The sequence below is a fragment of the Musca autumnalis genome, unplaced genomic scaffold (genome assembly GCF_047663935.1).
Source record: "Musca autumnalis isolate F117 unplaced genomic scaffold, ASM4766393v1 scaffold_3, whole genome shotgun sequence".
Lineage (NCBI taxonomy): Eukaryota > Metazoa > Arthropoda > Insecta > Diptera > Muscidae > Musca > Musca autumnalis.
The window spans coordinates 128,213,592-128,240,834 of NW_027411866.1; the positions used below are offsets into that span (position 1 = coordinate 128,213,592).

Below are 27,243 nucleotides of genomic sequence, written 5' to 3' on the forward strand. Positions count from 1 at the left end.
GACGGTACCTCCCGAGTTTCGATAATGTTAAGGTATTAGTCTCATTATTCCACCGAAATGGCTATGGCAATTTGGTGTGTTGTCTGCATTGTTGGTATATAACATTCCCGCATAGAATATTCGGTAGAAGTTTTTTATGTAGCCTTCATTGAACGATACCTTCCGATTTTCAATATTTTCAAGGTTTTAGCGGCATTATTCAACAGAAATGGCTATATTTGGAGGTATCAAATATTTTAGCAGAGAATTGTCGGTATAAATCCATGTTTTCATTTATAAAACGATACCTACCGATTTTTTTTGGGGATTTTGAATGTTTTAGCCACATTATTCAACCGGAATGGATTAAACCTGATTTCAATATAATTAATGGTGGTGTGCATAAAAGTTGGGGCCGGCCGAACTTAACGTCGTTTTTGCTTCTTGTTAACAGAGAGATGTTTCATTGAACACGTTATTATTTTGCACTCCTAAACATGAAAACCTCTGTGATTCATAAAAAATGACTTCAAAATGCTATTGGGTTTATCTGGACTTTGCTGTATTAAAAAAACGTGGTCTTGATCGAGTTATTCCAAGCACTGAAGTCAATGTTCATGCCATGTTTGCTGTCCCACTTACGAAATTTGTAAATCGCGTTATTTTGCTTCCAAAACACCCATTAATGGCAGATTGCAATTGTATTGAGTACCAATACGTGTAAAAATTTCTGATATTTAGCGATTTGTTAAAACCCGTTGTTGGGGAGGTCCCCCATACCCTCCATTTTCGGTATTCTCCCACCTTATGAACCTACACACAATTTCATCCAATTCGGTCCAGCCGATTCGGAAGTTTAATTTAGGAAATCATGCCAGTCTTAAAAAAACCCTATATGCATTTAGATAGGTTATAATAGATACACCGAATTGCTGGCCCATCGCTTTAGTGACCAATGCACATTTTTTAGACGTTCTTGTTATTTAATCATCTTTGAAATTATGTTTTGCCTGATTTCTCAATCGATTTTTTGGAATTTCGGTCAAGGGACATTTAACATTATATGGGTTGTATCGTATTCCAAAATGTGGGGTTGATCGCGCTTTCCAAATTATTGAAGCCGACGCTTACTAAAATTAAGGATATTACCTATAATTACACATTTTAAAAAAAGAATTGGGCTGACCGCGATATTCCACTTCCGAGATGGCCATTCAGGATCAAGACAGTTATTACGATAGTATTGGAATACATTTTTAAACAGCACGTTCAAAATTATCTTTGATTTCACGTCTTCTTAAAAAATTTTGTGGGGGAGGTAGCCTGGTCACTCCACTGACCAGTATAAAAAATAGCTAAAAACCTATTCTCAGACCTAAAAACTCAACATAAACAAGTAAAAAAGTATCAGTCGGCTTTGCCGACAGAGATATACCCTCAGCCTGTGTATATTAAAAAAAATGTTTCCCAAAATAAGTATGTATTCATGGGTTTTTTAAATTGTGGGCGTTTGAACAGACAAAATTGTTGATTAGGATTAAAGATCAAAAGTTTTGCGGAGGATATACTAAAAGGAATGGATCGACATTGACCGTTATGGAAGTGGATCTCCAGCCACAACATATGGTACCATATGGGGTTTTTTTCACTCTTCGGGCTGTTTGCTCAAGAAGTATGGACTTGCCCCTGAAAAAAAAAACTTTTACCATCGTAATTGAGGCAGCGAATGCAAGTTGCTTCAACAAAAATTAAAGTGATTCGAGACCATGTCTTAAAGTGAACTTATCCGAAATTTTGTGTGGGAGGTACCGGATGGAGTGGACAAATATAGTCCATATTTGAACCTGATCTATATCTGGTAGATATATTAGGATGTGTAAAGTATAGATCAATTCGGCCACTCCCTTCAAGAGTTACCGTACAAAAAATTTTTCCGAACATTTTTGAACTTTTGTGGGGGAGGTACCTGAAGGAGTGAACCGATATGGCTTATCTTCAAACTTAAACTATGTTTGGACAAAATGTTACTAAGGCCATATTTTGGACCGAATCGGCAGATCCGTTCGAGAGTTATCTTGCGCTCCAACCACTACATACGGTGTCATACACGCAGAGAAAAAATATTTTTCGCTTTTGTTGGAACAAAAATATTTGTTTTGGTTCCAAAAATGTATTTGTTACGTTCAAACATTGTAATCCAAATCCAAAAATACCATCTTTTGTTCCAAACATAGAAAACAAAAACAACTTTCGAATTTCCGCAATATTGTAAAAATCGTTAACAATACCGATTGTAGGAACTATCATAATCTAATTTTGTTTACAATTTTTGATTTGAGTGTATATACTTCTCATATACACTTTTCACATAACTTGGATATAAATGTCGCGTATAATATTGCAATCATTGATGAACACTATAGATGGTTTGCTGCATTACCTGACAACAAAGACAAACAAAAAGCCACAAGCACCCACCACAACATATAAGGAATAATTAAACACCATAACAAACTCCGGTATAACACCAAACCTCAAAACACAATGAAGATAGAAGAACGAAATAAAACAGAAACAAATAAAAAAGAGTCTCATTGTTGGTATACATACACACAAAAACAAAGATAAAGGCATCATGTCATACAAACAAAACTCACCATAATTGTTTTTCTCAACACGGCATCGAATAGCGAGAGAAGAGAAAAAATTTTCGAAGAAAAGAGAGAACTATTGTCCAGTTGACAAAAACTATTTTTGGATTTAACAAAACCCAATGGTTGCAATCACAATACCACATTTGGAATTTAACAATATCTTTACAATACATTTTTTGCTCTTCGCATATTGTTGGATCAATCATATTTTTTCTCTGCGTGTAGGGGTATTTGCATACTTCAGGCTATTTTCTCAAAGAGATTGGAGAACAGGTCCTAAACTGAAATTTTCCGAAATTTTGTGTGAGAGGTACCCGAAGGAGTGGACCGATATAATCCATATTCGAACTTGATGTATGCCTAGAGGTAGTATTACCATATGCAAAGTTTGGTTCAGTTCGGTTACTGCCTTCGAGAGTTATCGTGCGCACAAGTTTTGCGACAATTTTTGAACATTTGTGGGGGAGGTACCTGAAGGAGTGGACCTATATGGCCCATCTTCGAACTTAAATCAAATCTGTACAAAATATTTGCATACGCAAAATTTGAACCGAATCGATTGATCCTTTCGAGAGTTATCGTACGCATCAGCCAGACAGAGCGACAGACAGACGGACGGACATTGCTAGATCGACTCAAAATTGTCTGAAACGTATATCGTACAAACATACTTGGGGTCTAAAACCATTATTTCGATGAGGCACATTTTTGGTCGTATCAAAGTGTAAATACCCTCTTTAGCCTAAAGGCTGAGGGTATAAAAATGTCATCGAATTCGATCCAGCCGTTTCGAAGGAGTTTAATTTCGAACATTATATTTTATATTGTATATTTTGTAATTTATTTTTTAAATCTTATATTTTAGATATTATATTTTGCATTTTATATATTATATTTCGTATTCTATATTCTATACTTTATTTCATATTTTTTTAATTTAAAATTTTATATTTTATTTTTATATCCTGTATTGGTAAAATAAACATGTTCTGTTAATAACACTGTACAACGAAATTGAACTTTTTTAAATTACAAGAAACCCCGCACAGATTATGAAAGTGGACCGAAAAAAAGAAGACACGTGTATCGGCGTTTTGAAAGTTTGCATCGGGAAGTAACCTAAATTGGCGTATCAAGTTCCGCCCATTTATTTATTTTTTTTTTTTATTTCTAATATGGTCCTAAATTCTATAATGATGGCAGCTACACCTGCTCTGGCTAAATTGACTGAGTTAACCCTAGAAACTGACATAAATGTGTGTATCATGAATGATCATAACAAATTTAGTTAGGATATGGCTAGTTACTTCGATTTCAAGGGTTAATTCAGTCAATTTAGCCAGAGCAGGTGTAGCTGCCATCATTATAGTATTTAGAACCATGCCAAAATCATGGATCTTAGGACTCGTATGTTAGATATATTCACTGGACAATAGCCGTAGACTATCCCCGCATTTTCAAATACAATATCAGTAACCTATGATTTATCCTGATGACGTTATTTTATTTTATAGTACTATCAATATTTATCAATATTTTCCCTTTATATATTCACCATAGATATTTCAAAAACAGTTTGGAACGAGCACACATAATCGTCTGAAAGAATTTATTATGAAAAAACATCAATAAAATATATTTTGTGACTGTAAATAACGAAAATGGGAATAAAAATGGTAGAATATGGTCCTAAATCATATACATATAAAAAGCGAAATCTTTTGGAGATGTTAAATATTATAGCTATAAATTTCTTTTGTTCATAGACTCATAATGAAATTTGATTTGGATCAATTCTTCCTTTGACACAATCTCCAAAAAGTGAGGTATTTTAGGAGATTTTGACTCAGTATGGAATAAACTTTAATTAAGAGTCTTAAAGTTTAACAAATAATTTCTACCTATAATATCTAATTTTGTAACGTCAATTTCTTAACAAAGTATTTTAATTAGATATCTAGTTTGTTCTGAAATTTTGTGTAGAATATTTGTTCTTTTAACACCTTTCGTCTAAACCTAAACCTACTTTCATGCATCAACTCGAAAAAAGAACATAACAAATTTATTCAAAAAATATTTGGTTGTTTTGTTGGCAAATTTGATGCATATATTTTCTTGATATGTATTCTAAATACATATTTCATTTATTCGGCGACTTATATTGAAATTTAATGGAGAGTCGTTTTGTTTTTGACGTCTTCTATATAGAATGATGTTTTGTGGGACAAAACTTAATAAACTCAGATAAAGTACAACATTAATCTTAAAACATGATTTTACTTTTGGCAGATTCCTGGGGTTTAGGTACGATTTCGAGTTTTGGTGTATTCGGGGACGTATAGTAAAATCTTATGAAAAATAATTTTGTAGAATATTTTGATTTGATACGATCACATTTTAAAGGAGTTTTTACACGTTTTTGAAAAAAGGGACCAAAAATATCCCTTTAGTGACTCACATGAGGGGTAATTTTTTCACAAAAGACACTTTATACCTAAAATGCAAGGATTCCAAGGAATCTGATGTGGAATAATTCAAAACCTGGAGAAATGGGCGGAACTTGCCACGCCTACTTAGGTTAATTCCCGACGTAAACTTTCAAAACGCCGATACACGTCCACTTTCACAATTATTTTTTGTGTTGGACAGTGTAATCCACTACAATCACATTTGTGTGCCTGAGAAGTTCATGAAAATAGTCTTACGAAATTCCGCAACACCGACACGTAGGTCTAACCCGGTGTTGCCGAATTTGACAATTTATCGTCATTTTGACGATTTTTTTGCGCAAAATTTAAAAAGACGATTTGACGATTTGATTTGATTTATGGTCCGAAATTACGATTTTTCACGTAAGCCAGAAATGCATGAAATAAAAGACCACAACTACATTTTGACCAAAATTTCATGAACGATTTTAAGGAAAACAATGTTCCAAACTCGATTTTTGAGCTATTTTAATGTTTTATAGCAATTTCTAGACGGATTGGCTATATTTAGGCACATATCAGGAATACAGGTATTTTCATAGTTTTTGTTGCCCCATATTCAAATTACATCAGCTGAAAAGTTTCGTTTAGTTTGTTAATGGAAGAAAATCTTCCTTAAAAAGTTTTCTAGTTAAAATATTAATTAATTAATTATTAGCTTTAATAACTTCCTACTTCCTAATAACTTCCTCTTTAAGCTGCCTTACAACGAAAATGTACGTGTACCGACAAACATGGACGGTCACACTGTCAAGCAAGCGATATTTGAGCTAAGCTGTCATTCAAAATGATGCGTACCCAGCTTTTCATGCTGCATTACTGCAAACTCGATAACCATAGGAAAACTATCATCTTCTGAGAGCTGTTTTTATAGCGGTATTTAGGTGATATCGGGTTAGATTTATGGCTCAGGGTTGTTTATCTTATGTTGTCAGTCGCATACACAAAAATATCAGCGAGAAATCGCATTAAACTGTAACCAACCGAGTTTTGGACCCTGTTGCCGATTTTTTGACGATTTTCCAAATTTTGTTGACGATTTGACGATTTCCGAACAAAAACTGTCGGCAACGCTGGTCTAACCCCAATATTTGCTCCGCTGTAGTTTTGAATATTCCTCTAATCTCTAATCTCAATTTTAGTAGAATGCATATTAAGTCTTGAAACCACAACAACAACACGAGAATGCGCTTTCCCCGCAAAGATTTGATTTTTTTCATTTTAAATATTTTGGTTCTCCATTCATTGCATACTTTAGCAAAAATTTTCCATGATAGTTCGAGTGCTAAGCGAAGAGGAAAAGCTTGCATTTGTTTGGTTGACCTAACAAACATTTACATTAACATTTATGAAATGGAGTGAAACGAGGAGGAGCAGTGGCATTAAAAAGAAAGCAAGAGATAAAGTAAACCTTAAATGGGAATACCAACTATTCTCCGAAGCATTTTACCAATATGACTGTTTTTTTTTCGGTTTTATGTCTTTACCATATCGAGCTAAGCAGACAACCAGTCCGCATACGATTTACGGACAGATGTGCAGTAAATGCAAATTCAAAACTGGTTTCTTTAGAAATATTTGCATAGATATGTAAATATCCTCGAACCATTCTGTGATTTTTTTGTATCGAGTATTTTTTCTGATTTTGTTTATTCAACAAAATAAAAGCTCTTCAATTTGAATAGATTGAATGGCGAAGAATTAGCAAAGCAGAAAATGTAATTGGTAAACTAATTGTTCAGAGTGGCTGGAATGAATACCTTGCTAGCTTTGAGTTCAACAAGGAAAGCCCTCGAATGGGTACTTCAAATTATCTCTCCCTCTTTTAAACTTTTGACTGTTATATGTGGTTAGGTAAGCTGAATTAATTTAAAATACATATGGAGTCAATTTATTCTATTCTAAATGAAGTTAGTTGAGTAAATTCAATTTCCTTTCAAAATAATAATTGGTATTTCTTCCCTACAAGTAACAACTTTAAGGCCCGGGTACATAAGCAACCTCGTCGCCTGGCTTTCTTGCCTTGCCTTATTTCTGAGGCAATAAAAATAAAAGAATAAAGAAAGCCGAACCAATTTCGAACTAGGTTGCTCTTTTCTTCTTTATTCCTTTATTTTTATTATGTCAGAAATGAAGCAAGGCAAGAAATCCAGGCGATGAGATTGCTTATGTACCCAGGACTTTAGAAATTTGTATTATTTATTAACTTCCCGAGGTCTGCCCTGGGGACATACATATTTCGTTCGTTATTAGAAAAATGTTTCCTTTAATTAGCATAATTAAACTCATTATAATGGAAAGATTGACCCCTTCAAATGCTAATTTTGCCAAAGTTTGTTACACACCTCTTAAATGGCAGTTAATTATGGTCATAATCAAATTTAAATCATAGCAATATGGTCAACACAAACAAATGTGTATTAAAATTAGACGTCACAATGCAGAATGTTTCCACAGAATATTTTATTCTAAACTTTTTCCAAGTTTTGCATAACTTCTTTCAAGTTTATTTTTTCCATTTTTTATAAAGTTTGAAAATAGGGGTAGTCAACTTATGAACCACAAAAAGGTTAACCAAGTTGTTTTAAAAATCAATATCAAGAAATGATTTTTTATTTCGTCAACCCTTTCTGTTTTACATTACTAAACTCAAAATCCACCCTGTTTTTTCCTTTTAACCCTTCCTACCTTTAAATCATCCCATTAAAATATACAAGTTTATGCCAAGATGCAAAACGTTTAGAACTTAATTAAGCTTCTTGTCCGCTTGTTTCCCAAAGATTTCATTTTGAAAACTCTAATGAATTCCAACTTTCTACCCTCCACAATTTAATTATAAAGTTACCGTTTTTAAGGTACAAAATTCCGTTGAAACAATACCTTAAGAATTAGCTTGAATCTTGTGGACAATTGAAAAGAGCAAAGTTTTACGAAGCATTTCACAGTGTTTAATAAAAAAAGCACACACAGACACAGATGCAAAATAAAAAGGCTGTTAAAATCTACCAAAATCTTTATCGCCAGTTAATGGTTTATAGAGAATTTTTGGGTCGACACAAAATTATTGTGGAGTTTGGGGCAAAAAGAGGGTAAATGATATTTCAATGTTAGCAAATCATTAGCTAAAAAATTAAAATTTCTTTCTTTGTAAATATCTTGAGGCATTGATAAAAACTCTTACTCAACTTTTAATAGAAACATATTTTGATTAATTTGGTGTTGTGACGGACGACATAATGGGACCGGATATCACAAAGGAGAGATGTAACATATTCAAAATTAAATAAAGAAGTTAAAACCCTTTTCTATTTCGTGGTGAAAGGTATAACAATGAGTTGGGTTAAATGTTTAAAAGACTAAAGTGTACGTTTTTTTTAATTCATTAAAAGACCGTCATCGGGTATTGGAAGAGCTAATAACAACAATTGTAACCTAAAATCGTAAACGGCTATAGCAAAATATAAGGTTCACGTTTCTATAATTCTGCAATCGTATGATCGCTTTGATAAAATAGGAGTAAAATATTTTCGACTGGAAGAAATAATGACCCAAACACTACAAATAATGACCCAAACAAGGCTTAAAGGTTTGTAAGGCTGGCTCACCCCCTAAATTGTTTCCATTTGATCCAAAAACATTAAATATAAAATTTTATTTTCAGCAAAAAACAAGTAAAAAAGTATCAATCGGCTTTGCGGACAGAGATATACCCCCGGCCTATGTGAGTTGGAACTTTCATCTACGGACAGATCGAATGTATTTAGGGTCTTTTCAGAATTTTGTGGCACTTTTTGGACATTTGAACTTGCCGACAAAAATGTGGATTAGGATTAAAGTTCAAAAATTTTGCGAAGGAGGGAATGGACCCACATAGTGCATTACGGAAGTGGATCTTGTTTTGAGAGTCATATCTTTTCGATAGATATCGCGCCCACAAGTAATTTCAGTGGGTTATCGTACACCTGTTGGACCAGTATGCCAGGAAGCATGGACATGTCCACGGAAGAAATGGGCAAATATAGCCCATATTCAATCCTGATCTATATCTGGTAGATATATTAGGATACGTAAAGTATGGACCAAATCGGTCTGTCCTTTCAAGAGTTATCGTGCTCACATTTTTTCCGAACATTTTTGAATTTTTGTGGGGGAGGTACCTGAAGGAGTGAACCGATATGGCTTATCTTCGAACTTAAACTAAGTTTGGACAAACTATTATGAAGGTCAAATTTTGGATCGAATCGGCAGATCCGGTGTCATAGGGTTTTTTTTGCACTTTTCAGGCTATTCTTTCAGGAAGTAGGGTTTTGCCCCTGATGAAACTTGTACCGCCGTATGGGGGGCCGTGAATACAAGATGCTACAACAAAAATCAAAACGATTCGAGAGCCGGTACTTAACTAAACTTTTCCGAAATTTTGTGTGGGAGGTACCCGAAGGCGAGGATTGAGTCTATATTGGAACCTCATCTTAGTTTGGTAGAAATTTCACGATGTGCAAACGTTGGACCAAATCGCTTACTCCCTTCATGAGTTATCGTGCGCACAAATTTTCCGAACATTTTCGAACTTTTGTGAGGGAGGTACCGGAAAAAGTAGACCGATATAACCCATCTTCGAACTTAAGCTAAGTTTGGACAAAATATTGCGAAAGCCAAATTTTGGACCAAATCGGTTCATCCGTTCGAGAGTTATCGTGCGCACCAGACAGCCAGGCAGACAGACGGACGGACATTGCTAAATCGACTCCAAATTGTCTGAAACACATTTCGCCCAAGCATACTTGGGGTCTAAAATCATTATTTCGATGAGGCACATTTTGCCCGCATGAAAGTGTAGCATAAATGCTGAGGGTATAAAAAGGCCTACCAACGACAAAATCGAAACCCTAATCACAATACTAACTCATAATGCACGGGAGAGTAGTAAGTTAAATGAGAACTGAAAATATCAGTTAATGAACACCATCCCGAAGTAATACGAGAGCGGTTCTCTCTCAAGAGAGATATATGCTTGAAATGCTCCACATCATCAATGTACCGACGGAGAAAAGGATGAATTTTAAAACAGATACAGAACACTGGGCAGCAATTTATAGAAATGTCATAGAAAAACATAAATGTGGCAAAAAACTTTAGTTAGAAGTCATCTGTGAAGAAAGAAGGTTTAAGTTGTCATCTATTGACTTGTAACAATGTAATTATTACATATTTGATAAATATTTTTGTTTATATTTACATATAAGTAAATGTTGTTTTTGTTGTTCTTTTACTTAAAGACAAATCTCCCTGATGATGATCGTCGAAGGCGATCGAAATATCGGAAATAAATACACATATAAAACAAAATAAATGTTTGTTTTATTATGAGGACCTTGAGCCGAACAATAGATTGAAATAAAAACTTAAAGATCAAAGGTCAACTAAAAACTACATCCAAATTGATTAAAATATTTATCCATTTTTTTTATTTTGAACTGATAAATCATTTCACATATTGACAAAAATATTTATCAAAATATTCCACATTTTGCTTGATAAAAACAAAATATTTTCTTGATTAAAAAAATTGTTGAATGCATTTTTTCCAATCAATAAAAAAATATTCATATTCACAATTTTTTTTTTTTTTTTTGTTAAATACAAACCCAAACGCCACAAAAAAAGATACATACACACATTTATAAATGGAGGTGGTTATTTATTATTTGAAATGCCAAGAACAAAAGCAACACCAGACGCATAGGTACATAAAAAATAACAGATGAAAGAAAGAAAAACGGAATGGAATAATTAATAACAGAAGTACATAATTATTTAGTGCCACACCTTAATTTGAATATAAGAAAAGAAATAAATCACTTTTAAATATAAAATACAGGGAACATCATTAAACGTTGTGAAATAAAAAACATTCTTCTGCCACATTGAAAATCATCAGCGGAAAATAGGTATCTGTAATGTGAGAATTAGTACATCAATATATATTTGAAATATATAAAATGTTTTGATGTTATTACCAATATCACATGCGGTTGCTTCTTTGTCCAATAAAATATTCTTATTATCCTTTTTCATATTCGTGAATTCAATTATAAAATGTATTAGCCATTTAATTTACTTCAAAAGCACCTTTACTTTAAGAAAACACACAAACACAGATTTATGCACTACCGATCCACATACAACGACTGCTCTAAAGGAACTGCCAAAATAAACCAAACTGATGGGTAACAAATGTTATCTGCCTTCCTAAACAACCTAGCAGAAAAAAACATGAGAACTCGTACCGTTTTTTCTTTCCCTCTCCGTTTGTTAGGTTCATAAAAATCAGCAACAAAAAGCAGTAACAAACTTACATACAAGCCTTCACCCGAGCACAAATAAATAAACAAGCCAAATGCCACACAAAAAAATGCAAAATATGCAAAATATGCAAAAAATATGCAAAATATGCAAAAATATGCAAAATATGCAAAAATATGCAAAATATGCAAACAGTTTTTGGTCGAAAATCGTCAAAAAAGTCGTAAAATTTACAATTAAAGTTGGAAAAAAGCATCAAAAAAACTTTAAAGTGTCCTAAATTAAGACTGTGGGCCATTTAACGTCGATTTTTTAGCAGATTATTGTGTTATTGATATCTCTTACGACGGTATGGTGTAGGGTATATGATATTGTAATACTATTTTTATTCTTAAACTATGCAAAAATATAAAATTTGATAAAATATCAACCATTTATGTAAATTTAATATTTTCTTTGTCTTAATTTGTAGCTTTAGGCTGAAATCGATGTCGAATTTTTTTAGGCGGGGGTGCCGCCTAAACTGTTTACTTAGATTAGATTTTAGATAGATTTAAGATTAAGATTGCCAATTGAGCACCATTGGAATAAGTTAACACGTGCTACTGGAGCCTCGAAGTTATGAAAATCTCGTCTCTCTCGGCGACCCATATCTGTGGAATGGTTAAAGCTATTTGCCCGTATTATGCATTAAATTAAAAGCCATTCTGTTTATTTTATATTCAAAAACAAAACGCGTAAGTATTACTGAATTCGAGATAGAAAGCCAGTGTTCCGATTAGGGCGAAAATAGAGCCTATCTGGGTATAGCCGACTACTTAAAGAACTTAATTGGTTGTAATCTGTGGTGAGCTCGACTCGGAGTTAATGTGACTTTTTTATGAATTTCGAACAGTTGTTCTTTTGTAAGTTTGGGTCGAATATTTCCGGAGTAGTTTCCATCTTCGCTTTGTTAAGATTTTTGTCGCCATTTGACTCTTTACGGTGTTTTGCACTGTCGGATCAAACAATGCCAAGCCAACAAGTTCAGGGCTAAGATACCACAGGTGATTTATCATTTTTTATTTCCTTTTTCTGTCAATGTTTTCGTATTTCAATAGATTTTCAATGAGGTCTAGGTCTTCTTTTGATGCTAAACGCTTCGTAGAATCTGAAGAACCATCTGTCCCGAAAATAATCAAGCGCAGCTTCAACAAAAACTCCTAACCATGAAATTGTCATTGCTGTTGGATCCCTGTAAAGTGTCCTATAGGAACGTTAGTCGTATCATTTTTTCTACAGTAGAAGCTCTCGGAGAGGACCCCAACAAATATATGATCTTTAGAAGCTTTATCCGTTTATTCTGGAGAATAAATAGTGAAAAATACTAGCAACAACTTCAAGGAAGATACCCCAAAACAATGCTATTTGCGTGCCCTGGCATAGAAAACTATTACCAGGTATTCCCAAAACAGTGCAGAAATAACGGGTTGCTGTTCTGGTATCATCTGGTATGGGGGTAAAGAACAACTCCTGGGCGTTCCTGAATCTGACAGTAGTTCAGAAGAGAAACAAGTCTTAGCAGTGTACGATTGCCTAGAATAATGGGGTCTTACCAGCTTGAGCAGATGTTAAGTCGAGAGCTTCTGTAGCTGCGTACAGATTTATAAGAAGTATTGTTGAGAGGGATTTTTGACTGCAAGTTTGGCAGCACATGCGGACATCAAACAAACATATTCACGCGATTTCTATAAGAATAGTCTGCGATTGACAAATCCAATTTCGATGTAGGCAAGAATATTTTAAAACTACTTCCCAGCTGACTTCCCAAGAACAAGAGGTCGTAGAAGCACTTTGTGTTTTCATCTTTCGAGCCCGGTTTAACGCGCCTAGAATGTTTCTTATTTTGTTTATTTATTTTGTATCAAAGGACAACAACTGAGTGTTATAAATGAGAGTGTGGGTTATTGATTTTACAAAACCTATAATGAACAAGATAATGGTTATGTAGATATAATATTGGATGGATTGGGTAAACATAATCAATAGGTTGAAAAGGATTAGAGACAATAGATTGAGTTTAATACAACAAATAGTGAAAGCGAAATTCAGAAATTTTTTTAGGCCCAAAAAAAGACCTAAACCGCATTGAAGATTTATTGAAATACGAAACAAATATTAGATAAAGGAAATAACAAAATGATATATCATCTGTGGTATCTTAGTCCTGATCTTGTTGGCCTGATCTGATAGTTCAAACCACCGTATAGAGCCAAATGCCAAAAATCTTAACAAAGTAAGCAGAAGAAGATGGAAAAAACCAAACTAATAGTACGGTTATACTAGAGTTTTTTGTCGGGTTAACCCACTTCGAGAGGATTTATTTGACGTTTGCGCTATGGAATTGACATTTGAAATCCAAACCCACTGGGTTAATCCGGCTAAGTGTAACCGGGGTATAAAAAAAGAACAACTGCCGAAATTTCCAGAAAATGTCTTCCAGGCGTAATTACAGGGTATACTAACTTGTTGTTCAAGAGATTAAGCATTAACTCCGAATTTCTTGAAAAAGATCCTGTAACGTGACCGCAGAACATCAATTACCAGGAAGGGTAAAGGATGTTAAACAACTTGAAAGTTGTGAACGACATAGCAGAGCAAGGAGTCGAGTTCATCACCAAGTAGTCATCTTTACCCATCTTAAATAAATTTAAATATGAACAAAATGTAAAAGACATTTGTTTTCATTCCTAAAAATTGATAATATGGGAAGAAATAAGAAATAATTTAAAAAATTAAGTTACAATGTTTTATTTATAAAAGCACTTAAAACTAGAACATAATTTTTAATGATGGATTCTCTCAAATAAAACGCTGGTGGCCGTTTAATATTGCCACAATTCTTAATTCAAATGCAAGCGTTTTATTTGAGAGATTTAATCATTAAAAAATATTTTCTAGTTTTAAGTGCATTTGTAAATAAAACACTGTAGCTTATTTTTTAACTATTTTTTACTTTTAACTTTTCAGCATTTAATTTGTTTGACCACTGCGAACCTAATAACAAAATTAAAGCCAATTTAGGCCGAAAATGTAGATAAAAACTTTAAAATACCTGAAATCGTGTTGTACCGTTATATAGGGGCTATACCAAAACCTTGACCTGAGTCCAACATTTTTAGTGAGGAAGTTTTTGTACCATTCGGAACCCCAAATGCCAAGTTGTAGCCAATTCGGCCTAAAATTTTAACCAGAATCCTTAAAATACTTTAATCCGGTGGTACTGCTATATGGGGGCTCTAAGAAAAAAATGGACCCATATTGGTTTCGGTTTCATATTCATGTATTGTCATCCAAGTCTGAAAAGTGTGCAAAGTTTTAGTTTGATTGGTCAACTACAACTGTGTGGAAAATAAGTTACTAGATTTGAACTAAACAGACACAAAAGCAAGTTAAATTAAACACTGTAAAAAGGGTTTTTTCACAATAGATTCCATTTTCACCCTAAGGCGTTTTCGGGACATTGGCTTAATTATCTTGAATCCAGTATTACTTACGTATTTTGTTGTTCGGCAAGAAATATTAAGAATAGTATGGCATTTAATTTAATGCATGACACGGGCAAATAGTTTTAACCGTTTCATAGATATGGGTAGCTGAAGTCGTCAAATAGTCAAAAAGTCGAGATTTTCATAACTACGAGGACCAAGTGGCATGTGTTAACATATTCCAATTGTGCTGAACCTTTAACAATCTTAAAATCTAACCAAACTAAACACTTTAGGGAAGTGCCGCATAAAAAAATCCGACATCGATGTTTTCCCTTTGAGTTAAAACCAGACTAATGCAACAAATTAAGACAAAGAAAATATTGAATTTTAAATAAAATATTTGACTATTTAACAAATTTTATATTTTTTAATAGGAATTGTTTTGGCTCGAGGTCAGATGAAAATAAAAACAAAGAATTGTTTTTTATTTGATTTTTATTGTTCCGATATTTCGATCATATTCTATGATCATCATCAGGGAGTTGACTTAAAAAAGAAACAATGACAAGAATTTTTACATTATTATATTAGCAAAAACTTAAACAAATTTTAAAAATTGTTTACATTTATTTGTTGTTTTTCTTTTTTATCACCACATTTGATGTTCTGTTCTCGTTTGAGTTAGGTTTTCAACTAAATTTTTCCGTGCTTTTTAATAAGGTTTCTGTATATTTGTGCACAGTGTTCTTTGTCAGTTTTATAGTTCATGCGCTTTTCTGCAGGGATATTAATTATATGTAACATTTCTAACATATATCTTCGTTTATAGTTGTTCTCCTGTGTTAAAATATCGACTTTTTCAAAATTGGGGGTATGTCCTGTTAAGGAACAGTGAGCTGCTAGGGCTGTTTTTTGTTCAATGGGCTTGTTTCTTGCTTTTTGGTCCGATTTATGACCACTTATCCTAGTTTTAAGTTTAGTTTTTGTAGTGCCAACATATACCTTTTGGCATATGTTGGACTTGTCACCATTGCAGCTTATTTTGTAAACAACGTTAGATTTGTCTTCAAGTGGTATTTTGGATTTTGTTCGACTAAAAACATGTAAAGTCCGAGAAAGTTAAAAATAATGAGCCAAGGGCAGAAAAAGTATACAAAAGATCAACATACGTACCCGGTTTCTCAGAACGGTTTTCCAAATCAAATCTATATAACAAAGATGAATTTCAATTAGAGAGAGGATGTCGGAAGTAAATTTCCCTTCGAATATGCTAATGTTTTTCTTCCGATTTCGGTACGAATTCGGATCGATATGTCGGAAACAAATTTCCCTTCGCACAACAACCACCTTTTGTATATATCTAACAAGCAACATTTTAGTTTGTTGTCGAAAAACAAAATGGTTGGTTATAAAATTCTCATAAACAATTTTTATATATTTTAAATATAAATGCAACATATAAAAATTCAATGTAGTGATGATAGACTCAACATATTCGTACACAAAGTTTACATTGATCTACTATAACTACAAAATGATAACAACAGTGAAAATCATTAGATACATTTGAAATTACAATCTTCAAATAAAAGACATAACGAAGATAAATTGATCAATAAAAAAGAGGAGGCGTCAGAGAAAATTTTTTCTTTCGATATTCATACGACATTATTCCAAAATCGTTCAGAAATCTTTACGAAGATTCGGAAGATAACTCAGATTTTCATACGACATTATTACGAAATCGTTCAGAAATCTGTACGAAAATTCGGAGGAAAAAATTCGAATTCCGAATTTCCCAAGGATTTTCTTCCGATTTCGTTCCGAATTCTGACCGATATCGATCCGATTTCGCTCCGACATTTCGTTCCGAAATTATGTCAACCACTTCATACAACTTTCGTTAAGATATCGTTACGATTTCGGATCAGATATCGTACGTAACGTCCGAATTTTGTTCCGATTTCGTTACGATGTCGGTACGATTGGTTTGCTGGGCTTTTTAGCATCTTCATCGATGAATTTTATATGAGCGTGGACCCCACAAAAATGCTATTCATTTCTGGATCCAAAGCATGCCATTTACACCAATGCACAGTGCGAAATATGAACACTTTAGCGGAACTTTACTAATAACTTTTAAAGGAAAAGGTGTAGATTCCTAAAATTTTGCACAAATGTTTCTTATATTAGTGGAGAGTGTGGGACTCAAATTGGGCCACATAGACCCGAGGTTTCCTGTAGCGGACATGTAACGGTGGCTGCCGTTTTTACGTTTTACATTCATTTTTCAATCGATTTTGATGCAAATTGGTATATTGAGTTTTCAGCGGATAGAAAACTTATGCACAAAATATTTTTAATATAGGTTCGCGTTTTGGAATAGCCCCACATGCCGGGTTCCCTCATACTGGGTATTTTAAAGGTTAAAGACAAAAATTGCAGCCGATTTTGATGCAAATGTTAATTTTAAGATGTTAGCGAATAAAAAACCTCCTCACACAAAAGCTGTCAACATAGGTCCACTTCTGGGTGAAGTCCCCACAACCCTACACATCTTTTAAGGAGTAAAATATTAATTTTTTTGTTTTCATTTGTATCTATAATGTTTATTGGTCCATTCAGCAGGTCTGGTATTTGCACCGCAGCATCTAAAAATGTTGCACTATATGTATGTAAATCACCAACATTTAGAGGTCAAAACTATCAAAAATTGCGAGAGGTTTCTTAATTTTACAGAAATTATCACTGTTAGAATTAGTGAGTTCATTTCTTCAAAACACAGTCAACAATGGCGTTCATTGTCGCGTTTACCTTCCACTTTTGGAAAATGCAACTGAATGGAATTCCAGAAGTCTTTTTAGAAAATCTTGAATATCTCCAAAGACCGCGCGATACCGCACCAGTTTTATAGCTTTGTAAACAGAGGAGAATCCAAGCTTTCAGATTATATATATCTTAACACGTGAATGTACGTAATTCACTTTTGAAATGACCACGGAAAATAAAAAATTACAAATTTGAAAACTTCAAAAAATCACTTCTTTCCGACTAAAATTGCACGAAAACAATAAGGGGTTTTTGCGTTTTTTTTAAGTGTAAAATATCATAATTATTTTTTAAAATATTAAGAAAAATAAATCATGGCATACTGACTTACCATTTGTCCGCGCCACTCCATTTTTTTTTAATGAATCAAAAATACATTTCTTACAAAAAATAAATCATTAAACAAAAGTGCAACTTTAATTGCATTTTTTAGCCGTTTCGTGGAGTAAATCGGCAAACTGAGTATGGACCATTTGCAGTGGAGTACTTAGCTAACGAATTCAATAAAAGTTTAATAAATTTCATTACTTTGAAAATCCCTTAAAGTTCCACTAAACTTCCCAAATTTCGCACTGTGCAATGCTTTGACATGTAATTTCCACCAACCCTTTGCAACGACATTATCATTACGACGAGAGTTTTAACAACGTTGGTTGTGATTTCGAGTCTACGACAACATCAAGCCTATTGTTAATAATTAATGTTATATATTTAAAAAAATGTGTATATATAAAAACACTAAATTCATATCTATTGGATCGATGGAAGGGTTTCAAATGCTGATGAAAAGATCGGATCTTTCGCGTCTTCCTTTGCATTGGTTCAAATGCTAATGAAAAGATCGGATCTTTCACAACTTCGTTTAAACCAATGCAAAATATGCCATGAAATCACGTCATCGCATGGAACCCCTTCCTTCAAATTTTGCTGGGTATCTTTTTCCACCGTCTTTGGGTCCTTTTGTCTATATGTATCTTTATGTACATGTATCCTTATGTACATGTATCATTATGTACATGTTTCCTTTTTTCTTGGAATTTCCTTTACCAGTTAAAACAAACAATGTTATTTATTTTATTTCGAAGGAAACTTATAGCAACGAATGATTGTTGTTGTATACGTGACGAACAAGATTATCTAGTGAAGAAATGTATCACCTACAAATTAATGATGGCAAAACAATAAATATTTACAGAAGTGTTAAGACGCAATACCGGAAGTTATTTTTCTAATGATGTTTAAATAAAACAAAAATATTGTAAAAGAAATTCAAATGTTTTTCGAACGGGGGGAAAAACACCTACAAATCCTAGGGTATTGAGATATACAATGTGTCTATCATTCTCCTCTCACTTCTTTTACATTTCCAAGGCTTTTGAATGAAATTCAAGCTAATGCCATGTTTTACACTCATCACATCCTTTGCCTTGAGCACACATACAAATGTACCTACATGTGCACATATTTCTTTTATTTGCAGATTTTTGCCCCTAGCTACAAAAAGAAATCATTCACCGGAAAAAATCAACACTTTACATTCCTGACATTGTATTTGTGTTTCCTTTTGTAACGTCCATATTTACACAAAGTTGTCTTATAGTTTTTTGTTCCTAACGATGTAGAAACAACAACAAGAACTGCAGAAGTCGGAAATCTATGCCATTTTAAAGGTCTAGACAAAGATATGCCGACTTAAATCACGGAAAAGATGTGAAAAAAGAGAAAAAAGCTAACTCCTAAACACATGCATGTAGACCATGAAGAAGATGTTACACTTCACACATTTTAAAACAAATTGTATTCAAGCCCATCGCATTTTAGTATCTTTGGACCAGAAAAGTGTAAAAAATGAATATTTTCAAATGTTTTTTGCTATTTTCAACTTTAAGAACCGTTCATAGACATTTCGCATTTTCCAGAAAGTTGTTCATTGATGTCTTTGCTACATTATTGTAGTTGGTTGTTTTCTTGAATATTGAACGGTTTTGTATCTGTGGACCAGAACCAGAGAAAACAGGATAAAAATCCCATTTGTTTTGTTACTTTGACCTTTAAAAACCGTCTATAGAAAGTTCATATGTTCTAGAAAGATGTTTATTGCGATCTGAGGTACATTTTTGTAGTTGGTTCTTTGCTTCAAATTTAATCGGTTTGATAGCTGCAGACCAAATCCCGAGAAAAATTTTTAAAGAAATTTGACATTGGCGATTTTGACCTTGTATATGAAGTTTGATGGATTATATGTGTTCACAATTTTTGTTCCTCAAGACAAGATCTAAAACTTTGCCTCTGAGATAAATTCAAAATTATCAACGGTTTGGAAGATATAGTCTTGCAAAATGGCACCTTTATACATCAAAGCCTCAAACTTTGGAGGCCTACAACCGCGAAAGTTGATGAGATAGCGAAAAACGGCGAGACACGTGTCTTCTATTTTTTGGTCTTCTATCACGCTGCGGCGTCAGAATATGGTTAATAAATTTCGTGTTGCACAGTGTAAGTCAAAGCTTAGGACTGGCATATGGTTGTATGTTCTTCTTTAATCTCAAGTGTTCACTGGCTTTCTTAGTGAAATAAGTGGTGTTGCATTGTTAAAGTTTACTGTTAGCTGTTTTATAAAAATTATTTTTCATCCTTCTTAAAATGCAAAAGATTTGCTTGTTTGCATTGCTTTGTACTGGGTTATTTCCTATAGTTGGCCCCCAAAGTTTAACGGCCAATGTTCATCCTCATATTTTTGTGCAAAAAATATTGTTAAAGTTCAATTAATAATAAAGTCATTATTATCAACTTGTATTTTACTCGTGTAGAACAAAGTAGCAACAATTTGTAGCAATTTAGATATTAAACAATAAAACAAAATATTTTAAAATAACAACAAAAAAAAAAATAAATTACCAAAAATTTTCATTATTATTCAATGATGCATTAAATTGGAAAACATTTTTAGCAGGCGGTTAAACTGAAGCGGCTGATTATTAAAAGTTTCTGAAAGGCATCATTCGAATGGAAAAACATTACAACAAGTCATGATTTTTATAAAAATAGGGCTTATTAGCCTGGCCATAATATATAACAACATAACAAACGTGGATGGGGTAAGAGAGTGAGAGAGACACACTTTAAATTATAGCAATTCTTAGCAGTTATCTTATGTGTTTATATCTTTAGGCCAAACGGTGCTATGACGTAACCTTAACTACCTTTCGTACTACCGAAACTGCGGAATATCGTTTCTATATGCGCATGAATAAAAACAATTCGCTGTATGCTGTAACACGTGTCCTGCGTCCTGTCAACCTGCCAACATGGAATTTCATTTTGTTACAATATAATCGCAACTCACAAAATGTCTTATTTAATACAACGGTAAATGTTTGTAATTTTTGGATGAATATGAAACGTTTACGACTTGTCGCCCAATTGGCTGAATACCTGTTGAAGCGGCCAAATTCGGGTAATTTAAGTCTTACATGTCCACTGGCCATCGGGACATATACTATGGAAAATATACATGTTCCCGATGATTTGACTTTGTTTAAGTTATTCTATAGACCGAATACAACATTTGGACTGTTTGGAAATGTCTACGATCAAACGGCTAAAAAACAAATGTTGCTAAAATGTTCATATGAAATAAATGCTACAATTCATAAGATATGTTAGATACGAGAGGAAAATAATTACCGCTCTTTTGTGGATGTTAAGACGTGTTACTGGCGTGTTGTGAAGTGAAGATTTGTAAAAATATTTTCAATAAAGTGTTTTCTTTATAAATAAATATATCAATAATTATATGCGATGCCAAGGTTTTAATGTGAATTTAATTTACTTTATTATATTGATTTAAAAAAATTGGCGCCCAACATGGGGACATGGGTTGCCATGGATAAATAATGATGTTTAAATGCAAATTCTTTGTGTAATACAAGAAGAGATATTTTACATTTCAATAAAAATGGGAGAGTACAGCACCTTTTGTAATAACTACAAAGTATGGACTTGGTATTGAGTTAACGAGAAGAGAAATATACGGCATATAAGAATTCTCTTCTTGTCTGCAAAACATAGCACTAGGGAGAGGTTTTTTAATAGCTCTCATAGGGAAGATCCCAAGCAAGGGTCCCGATTGGTTTTAACATGGTAAATAGCAGGACTTATCTTGGTCCCTCTTTATTTTCATGAGATGCAAATTCACTTTCCTAAGCTTCCCTACATTGTTGTTTGGTAAGTGCTCTCAACTTTGTTCTTTTCTTTTGAATGGTCTCATCGTCTCACCACCACGTTAACACAGTATCAACAAACCACAACAACACACAACCTTACTGAAATACAACTAAATGCTTTACGCTAAACTACCATCGTCGCGACGCGTCCTGACAACTAACAAACCAAACACCTACTACAGTGCGTTGGTGTCGAAAAAAACAAAGTAATTGGCTGTACGATATAGTTCACATCTACATTTTTTTATCTCAACCTGCTGCATATTGACTCAACATGCATGTACATATGTTTCGTATTGTTCTGTTATGCTCATAAGACGATAACAACTACAGTGAACGTCATTAGAAGAAACAGTAAATTGCAATAATACAAAATAAAAGCATTAAAAAGCAGCAAAATTTGTCTCTGGTTTGGTTGGTTGGTGTGAGGTGCTTGTTAGTCAATAAGAACAAAAAAAGTAAACAAGTATCAGTCGGCTTTGCTGACTGAGATATACCCTCAGCCCATGTGAATTGAAACACTTTTTGGACATTTGAACTTGCCGACAAAAATTTGGTTAGTTCGAAAGTGATGCGGAGGAGGTACTTGAAGGAATGGACCGTCATAGTCCATTGTCGAAGTGGATCTTATTTTGGGATTCATATCTTTTCGATAGATATCGCGCCCACTAGTCATTTCAGTTGGTCATCTTATAACTTTTGGACAGTATGCCAGGAAAAAAAGGTCCACGGAAAACATAATATCATTGTAAACAGGACCATATCGAGCAGCATCGGTATGCATTTTCAAAGGATTTTCGAACAGACCCTAAATTGTGGACACAAATGTTGATCTTTTGTGGGGGAAGAAGTTTAACTAAATTTGGACAAAATGTTAGGAGATCCAAAGTTTGGACCAAATTGGTTGACTCGTTCAAGAGACATAGTGCATACCACTTTAGTGACACTTTTTAAACATTGGGGGAAGTACCGGAAGTTGGGAACGGTATTGCCCATCTTCGAGCTGAAACAGAAGCTTGGACAAAATATGACGAAGGCCAAATTTTGGACCAAATCGGTTGATCAGTTCGAAAGTTATCGTGCTCTCCAGCCACTACATATGGTGCCATAGGGGTTTTTACACCTTTCGGTGTTGTTTTTTCAAGAAGTGTGGACTTGCCTCTAAAAAACTTTTACCGTCGTAATTAAGGCAGCGAATGCAAGTGGCTTCAACAAAAATCAAAGCGATTCAGAAGCAGGTCTTAAAGCGTACTTATCCAAAATTTTGTGTGATAGGTACCCGAAAGAGTGGACAAATAAAGTCAATATTCGAACCTGATCTATATCTGGTAGATATATTTGAATGTGTAAAGTATGGACCAAATCGGTCACTCCCATCAAGAGTTATTGTGCGCACAAGTTTTCCGAACATTTTTGAACTTTTGTGGGGGAGGTACCGGAAGGATTGGACCGATATGGTTTATCTTCGAACTTAGACCATGTTTAGACAAAATATTACGCAGATTTATCGAGATTTATCTTGCGCTCCAACCACTACACACTGTACCACAGGGGTTTTTCACCTTTAAGGCTATTTTCTTAAGAAGTATGGACTTGCCCCTGATGAAACTTGTACCGTCGTTTGCGGGGCAGTGAATACAAGTTGTTGCAATAAAAATCAAGGCGATTCGAGAGCAGGTCCTAATCTGAACTTATCCGAAATTTTGTGTGGAGGTACCCGAAGGAGTGGATCGATTGAGTCCATATTGGAACCTCATCTAAGTCCGGTAGAAATTTCACGATGTTTGGATAAAATCGGTTCCTCCCTTCAACATTTATGGTGCGCACAAATTTTCCGAACTTTTGTGGGGGAGGTATTGGAAGGAGTAGACCGATATAGCCCATCTTCGAACTCAAATTAAGATTTGACAAAATATTACGAAAGCCAAATTTTGGACCGAATCAGTTGATCCATTCGAGAGTTATCGTGCGCTCAAGCCAAACAGACGGACACGGCTAAATCAACTCCAAATTGTCTGAAACGGATTTCGTCCAAACATACTTGGGGTCTAAAACCATTATTTCGATGAGGCACATTTTGCCCGTGTGAAAGTGTATATACCCTCGTTAGCAAAAATGCTGAAGGTATAACAAAACTCCCAAAAAAAAATTGTTTCAATCTCTCAGAAGAAACCAGTATTTGTTGCTTTATGAAAGGCGTTCATGAAATGCAGAAATTTGAACCATGGCAAGACTTTATGAACACTTGGCAAGACTTTAACAAACATAAATATTGTGTGGGTCTGGCAGTCAACGGCAATAAGACGAAGTTTATGGTATCAACACGCAAGACGTCAAGACGATTTTAAAGTAGTAAATGATTTCATTTACTTCGGCAAAGCCATAAGAAAACCAACAACATCAGATTTTAAAGAAAAAGAAGAATAATATCGACCAATCGATGTTACTTTGGTCTGAGTAAACAGTTTAAAAGCAAAACCACCTCTCGCCAAACAAAAATCATACTCTACCAGACACAGATCCGAAGCAGATGAGGAAGGACATGGTGTATTTGAGAGAAAAATATTTGGAAAGATTTACGGACCAATATGCGTTAACTGGCGTCGTATGAACCGCGAGTTGTACCAGCCTACCGACATTGATATAGTAGAGCGGGCAAACTACCGATGTCAGCAACATTTGATAGTTTCGATATTTTCATTTCAAACTATCGATAGTATCGATACTATCGCCCTTTCGTTTAAACACACAGTGGAAAGAGGTGACAAAAATATTTGTAGATCTTAAATTTCCAGTATTGGTTCCTGGTGAAGAAAACACATTAAAACCGCAAAAGTCAACTTTGTAGGTCCATATAAAAGTTCCGCATGCTATAGGGTATTTTGAGCTGTTTAGACACGTTTGCACTTTCTAAAAATATGTCTGTTCCAGAACTTCAAGAATCTATTAATTTTTACTATTTTTTCGAATTATAAAGAACAACAATTTTATCGTAGTAAAAATTACCAATTCTTCGTCTGTTCTACTATTTTGAAAAAAAAAAAAATATTCTGGATCTCAAAACACTGATATGCATTCTGATGTTGTCTTATAGCATGTTTATATTATAGGTTTTTACCGGGTTAACCTTCTTTATGAAAATTTTAAACCCAGTGGGTTTATTAAATCCGGTTATATGTAAACGAACTATTAGAAAACAATTGAATACTAACATTTTGGTTTACATAATGGATACTCCATGAATTCTAAATAAATACCATGGCGGAATGATAAATACCCAAAAATACATTGGAAATTTAGCCAATTCAGTTTTGTCCGATAATATCGATTGAAAAAACTATCAATCGATAGTGACCTTCAAAAAAAAGTATTGATATTATCGATAGTACCATCGATTATTTGCCAGCTCTATGATATAGTAAAACGTATGGAGCTACAACGTTTGCGTTGGTTGGGCCATGTCAACATAATGGATACACGCAAAAAAAAATCGGCCTCTCTAACATATGTCCCAAACATATTTTGCAGCAAACATGTATATGTTTGCAACAGTCCCAAACATAATATATGTTTGGGTCTGCAAACAAATATATGTTTGGGTCTGCAAACAAATATATGTTTGGGTGGAAACAAATATATGTTTGGGTGCAAACATATATATGTTTGGGTGCAAAGATATTTATGTTTGGGTGCAAAGATAAATATGTTTGGGTGCAAACAAAGATATGTTTGGGTGGAAACAATTTTATGTTTGGGTGCAAAAAAATACAAACCTAAAAGGCACAAAAAAAACAAACACACGCACCAGTGGGCGCTTACTGAGAGCAAGGGAGCGTAAAATTCAATATAAAACACTTTAAAATGTGTGCTCACTTGCTCTCAGTAAGAACTCGCTGGCTATCTCTATAGTATACACACACATGTTGTGGTTTTTTATTGAAAGGCAAAAGAACAACAAACACATAGGTACATACAAAATTCCAAAGAAATACATAACACACTTTAATAAAAGAAAAACTGATTGAAATAATTTGTAAATAGTCACACTTTTAAAAAGGAAAAATATATAGAAACGTAGTTGAACGCTTCTCCTTAGTTGTGAAATAAAACAAATTGTCCTCATAGTTGAAATCATCAGCGGAGAATCGGCATCTAGAATCAACGGATTATGTAATGTAATAAATAAATATGGATATGTCATATTTCAAATATACATAAGTATGTATGCAATTACCAATATTAAATGCGATTTCTTCCTTGCCCAATAAAATAATTCCATTCAACTTTCCGATTCAATTATAAAATGTATTGGGCATTTAATTTATTAAAAACCACAATTTCTTTAAGAAAACACAAAACACTGATTTATTCACTCACTTTACCGTCTTGTCTCTACAAAGGCAACTAAAACACTGAAGAAAGAAAAAAATATAATTCATATCATTTTTTCTTTTCTTCTTCTCCAGCTAAGTTGGTTAACAACAACAAAACAAGAAACACACGAGTTTGACGCATACATGCCACCAAAGCCCCCTTCTTCGCTTCTACGTCTTCTATTATACAATACACACAACTCTTTATTATAAAACAGCATTCCACAGCCGCGAGAGCACTGTTATTACTCTCGTTGACAAACATCCTCTCTCCACCCATGAAAAATATGTTTTACCCAAACATATCAAATTGATATATGTTACAAAATGTTGCAAACATATATTTGTTTGGACCCACACATATTATGTTTGGATCCAAACATATATTTGTTTGCAACCGGTCCCAAACATATATTTGTTTGGATCCAAACATATTTCTAACATAAATTTTTCTGCGTGTAAAGATGCCACCGCCAGAATGACATATGAATACGAACCATCTGACGGTATACGAAGGGAAAAACTCCAATGGAAAGACCATGTTAAATATGAAATATTGGAGAAGTAAAGTAGAAGATCGGTGCGTTTTGAAATTTATTCCTATTCACCTTATGGGACAACAGGGTCTGTTTAGAATAAAAGCCATCTAAGTAAATATAAATGAGACCACCAAAAAATGGTTACTATTATAGAACAGGTTGCGTGATTAGGGTCTGTTCTAAAAGACATCAAAATTGTCGGCCAAAAATTAAGTAGTTTTATTATCCACGAAGCATTATGCCTATGATTGTAGAAATCATTCTAAATAAAGTTGAGTTTCTTTCGATCCGTTGAAGAAGACACATCAGCCCGCGTGTTTTGGTCTTTGCCCCCGTAGTTTTCTTGGTGCATTTGAAGCGACGAGGAGTCCGTCGCATCAA

The 27,243-nt window shown here is 33.9% G+C and overlaps 1 protein-coding gene across 1 annotated transcript in view; it reads right to left on the bottom strand.

Moving 5' to 3' along the window:
- Positions 1-27,243, bottom strand: part of rdgA (retinal degeneration A) — a 734,186-nt gene that overhangs the window by 321,269 nt on the left and 385,674 nt on the right. The gene's annotated exons all lie outside the window — the stretch shown is intronic.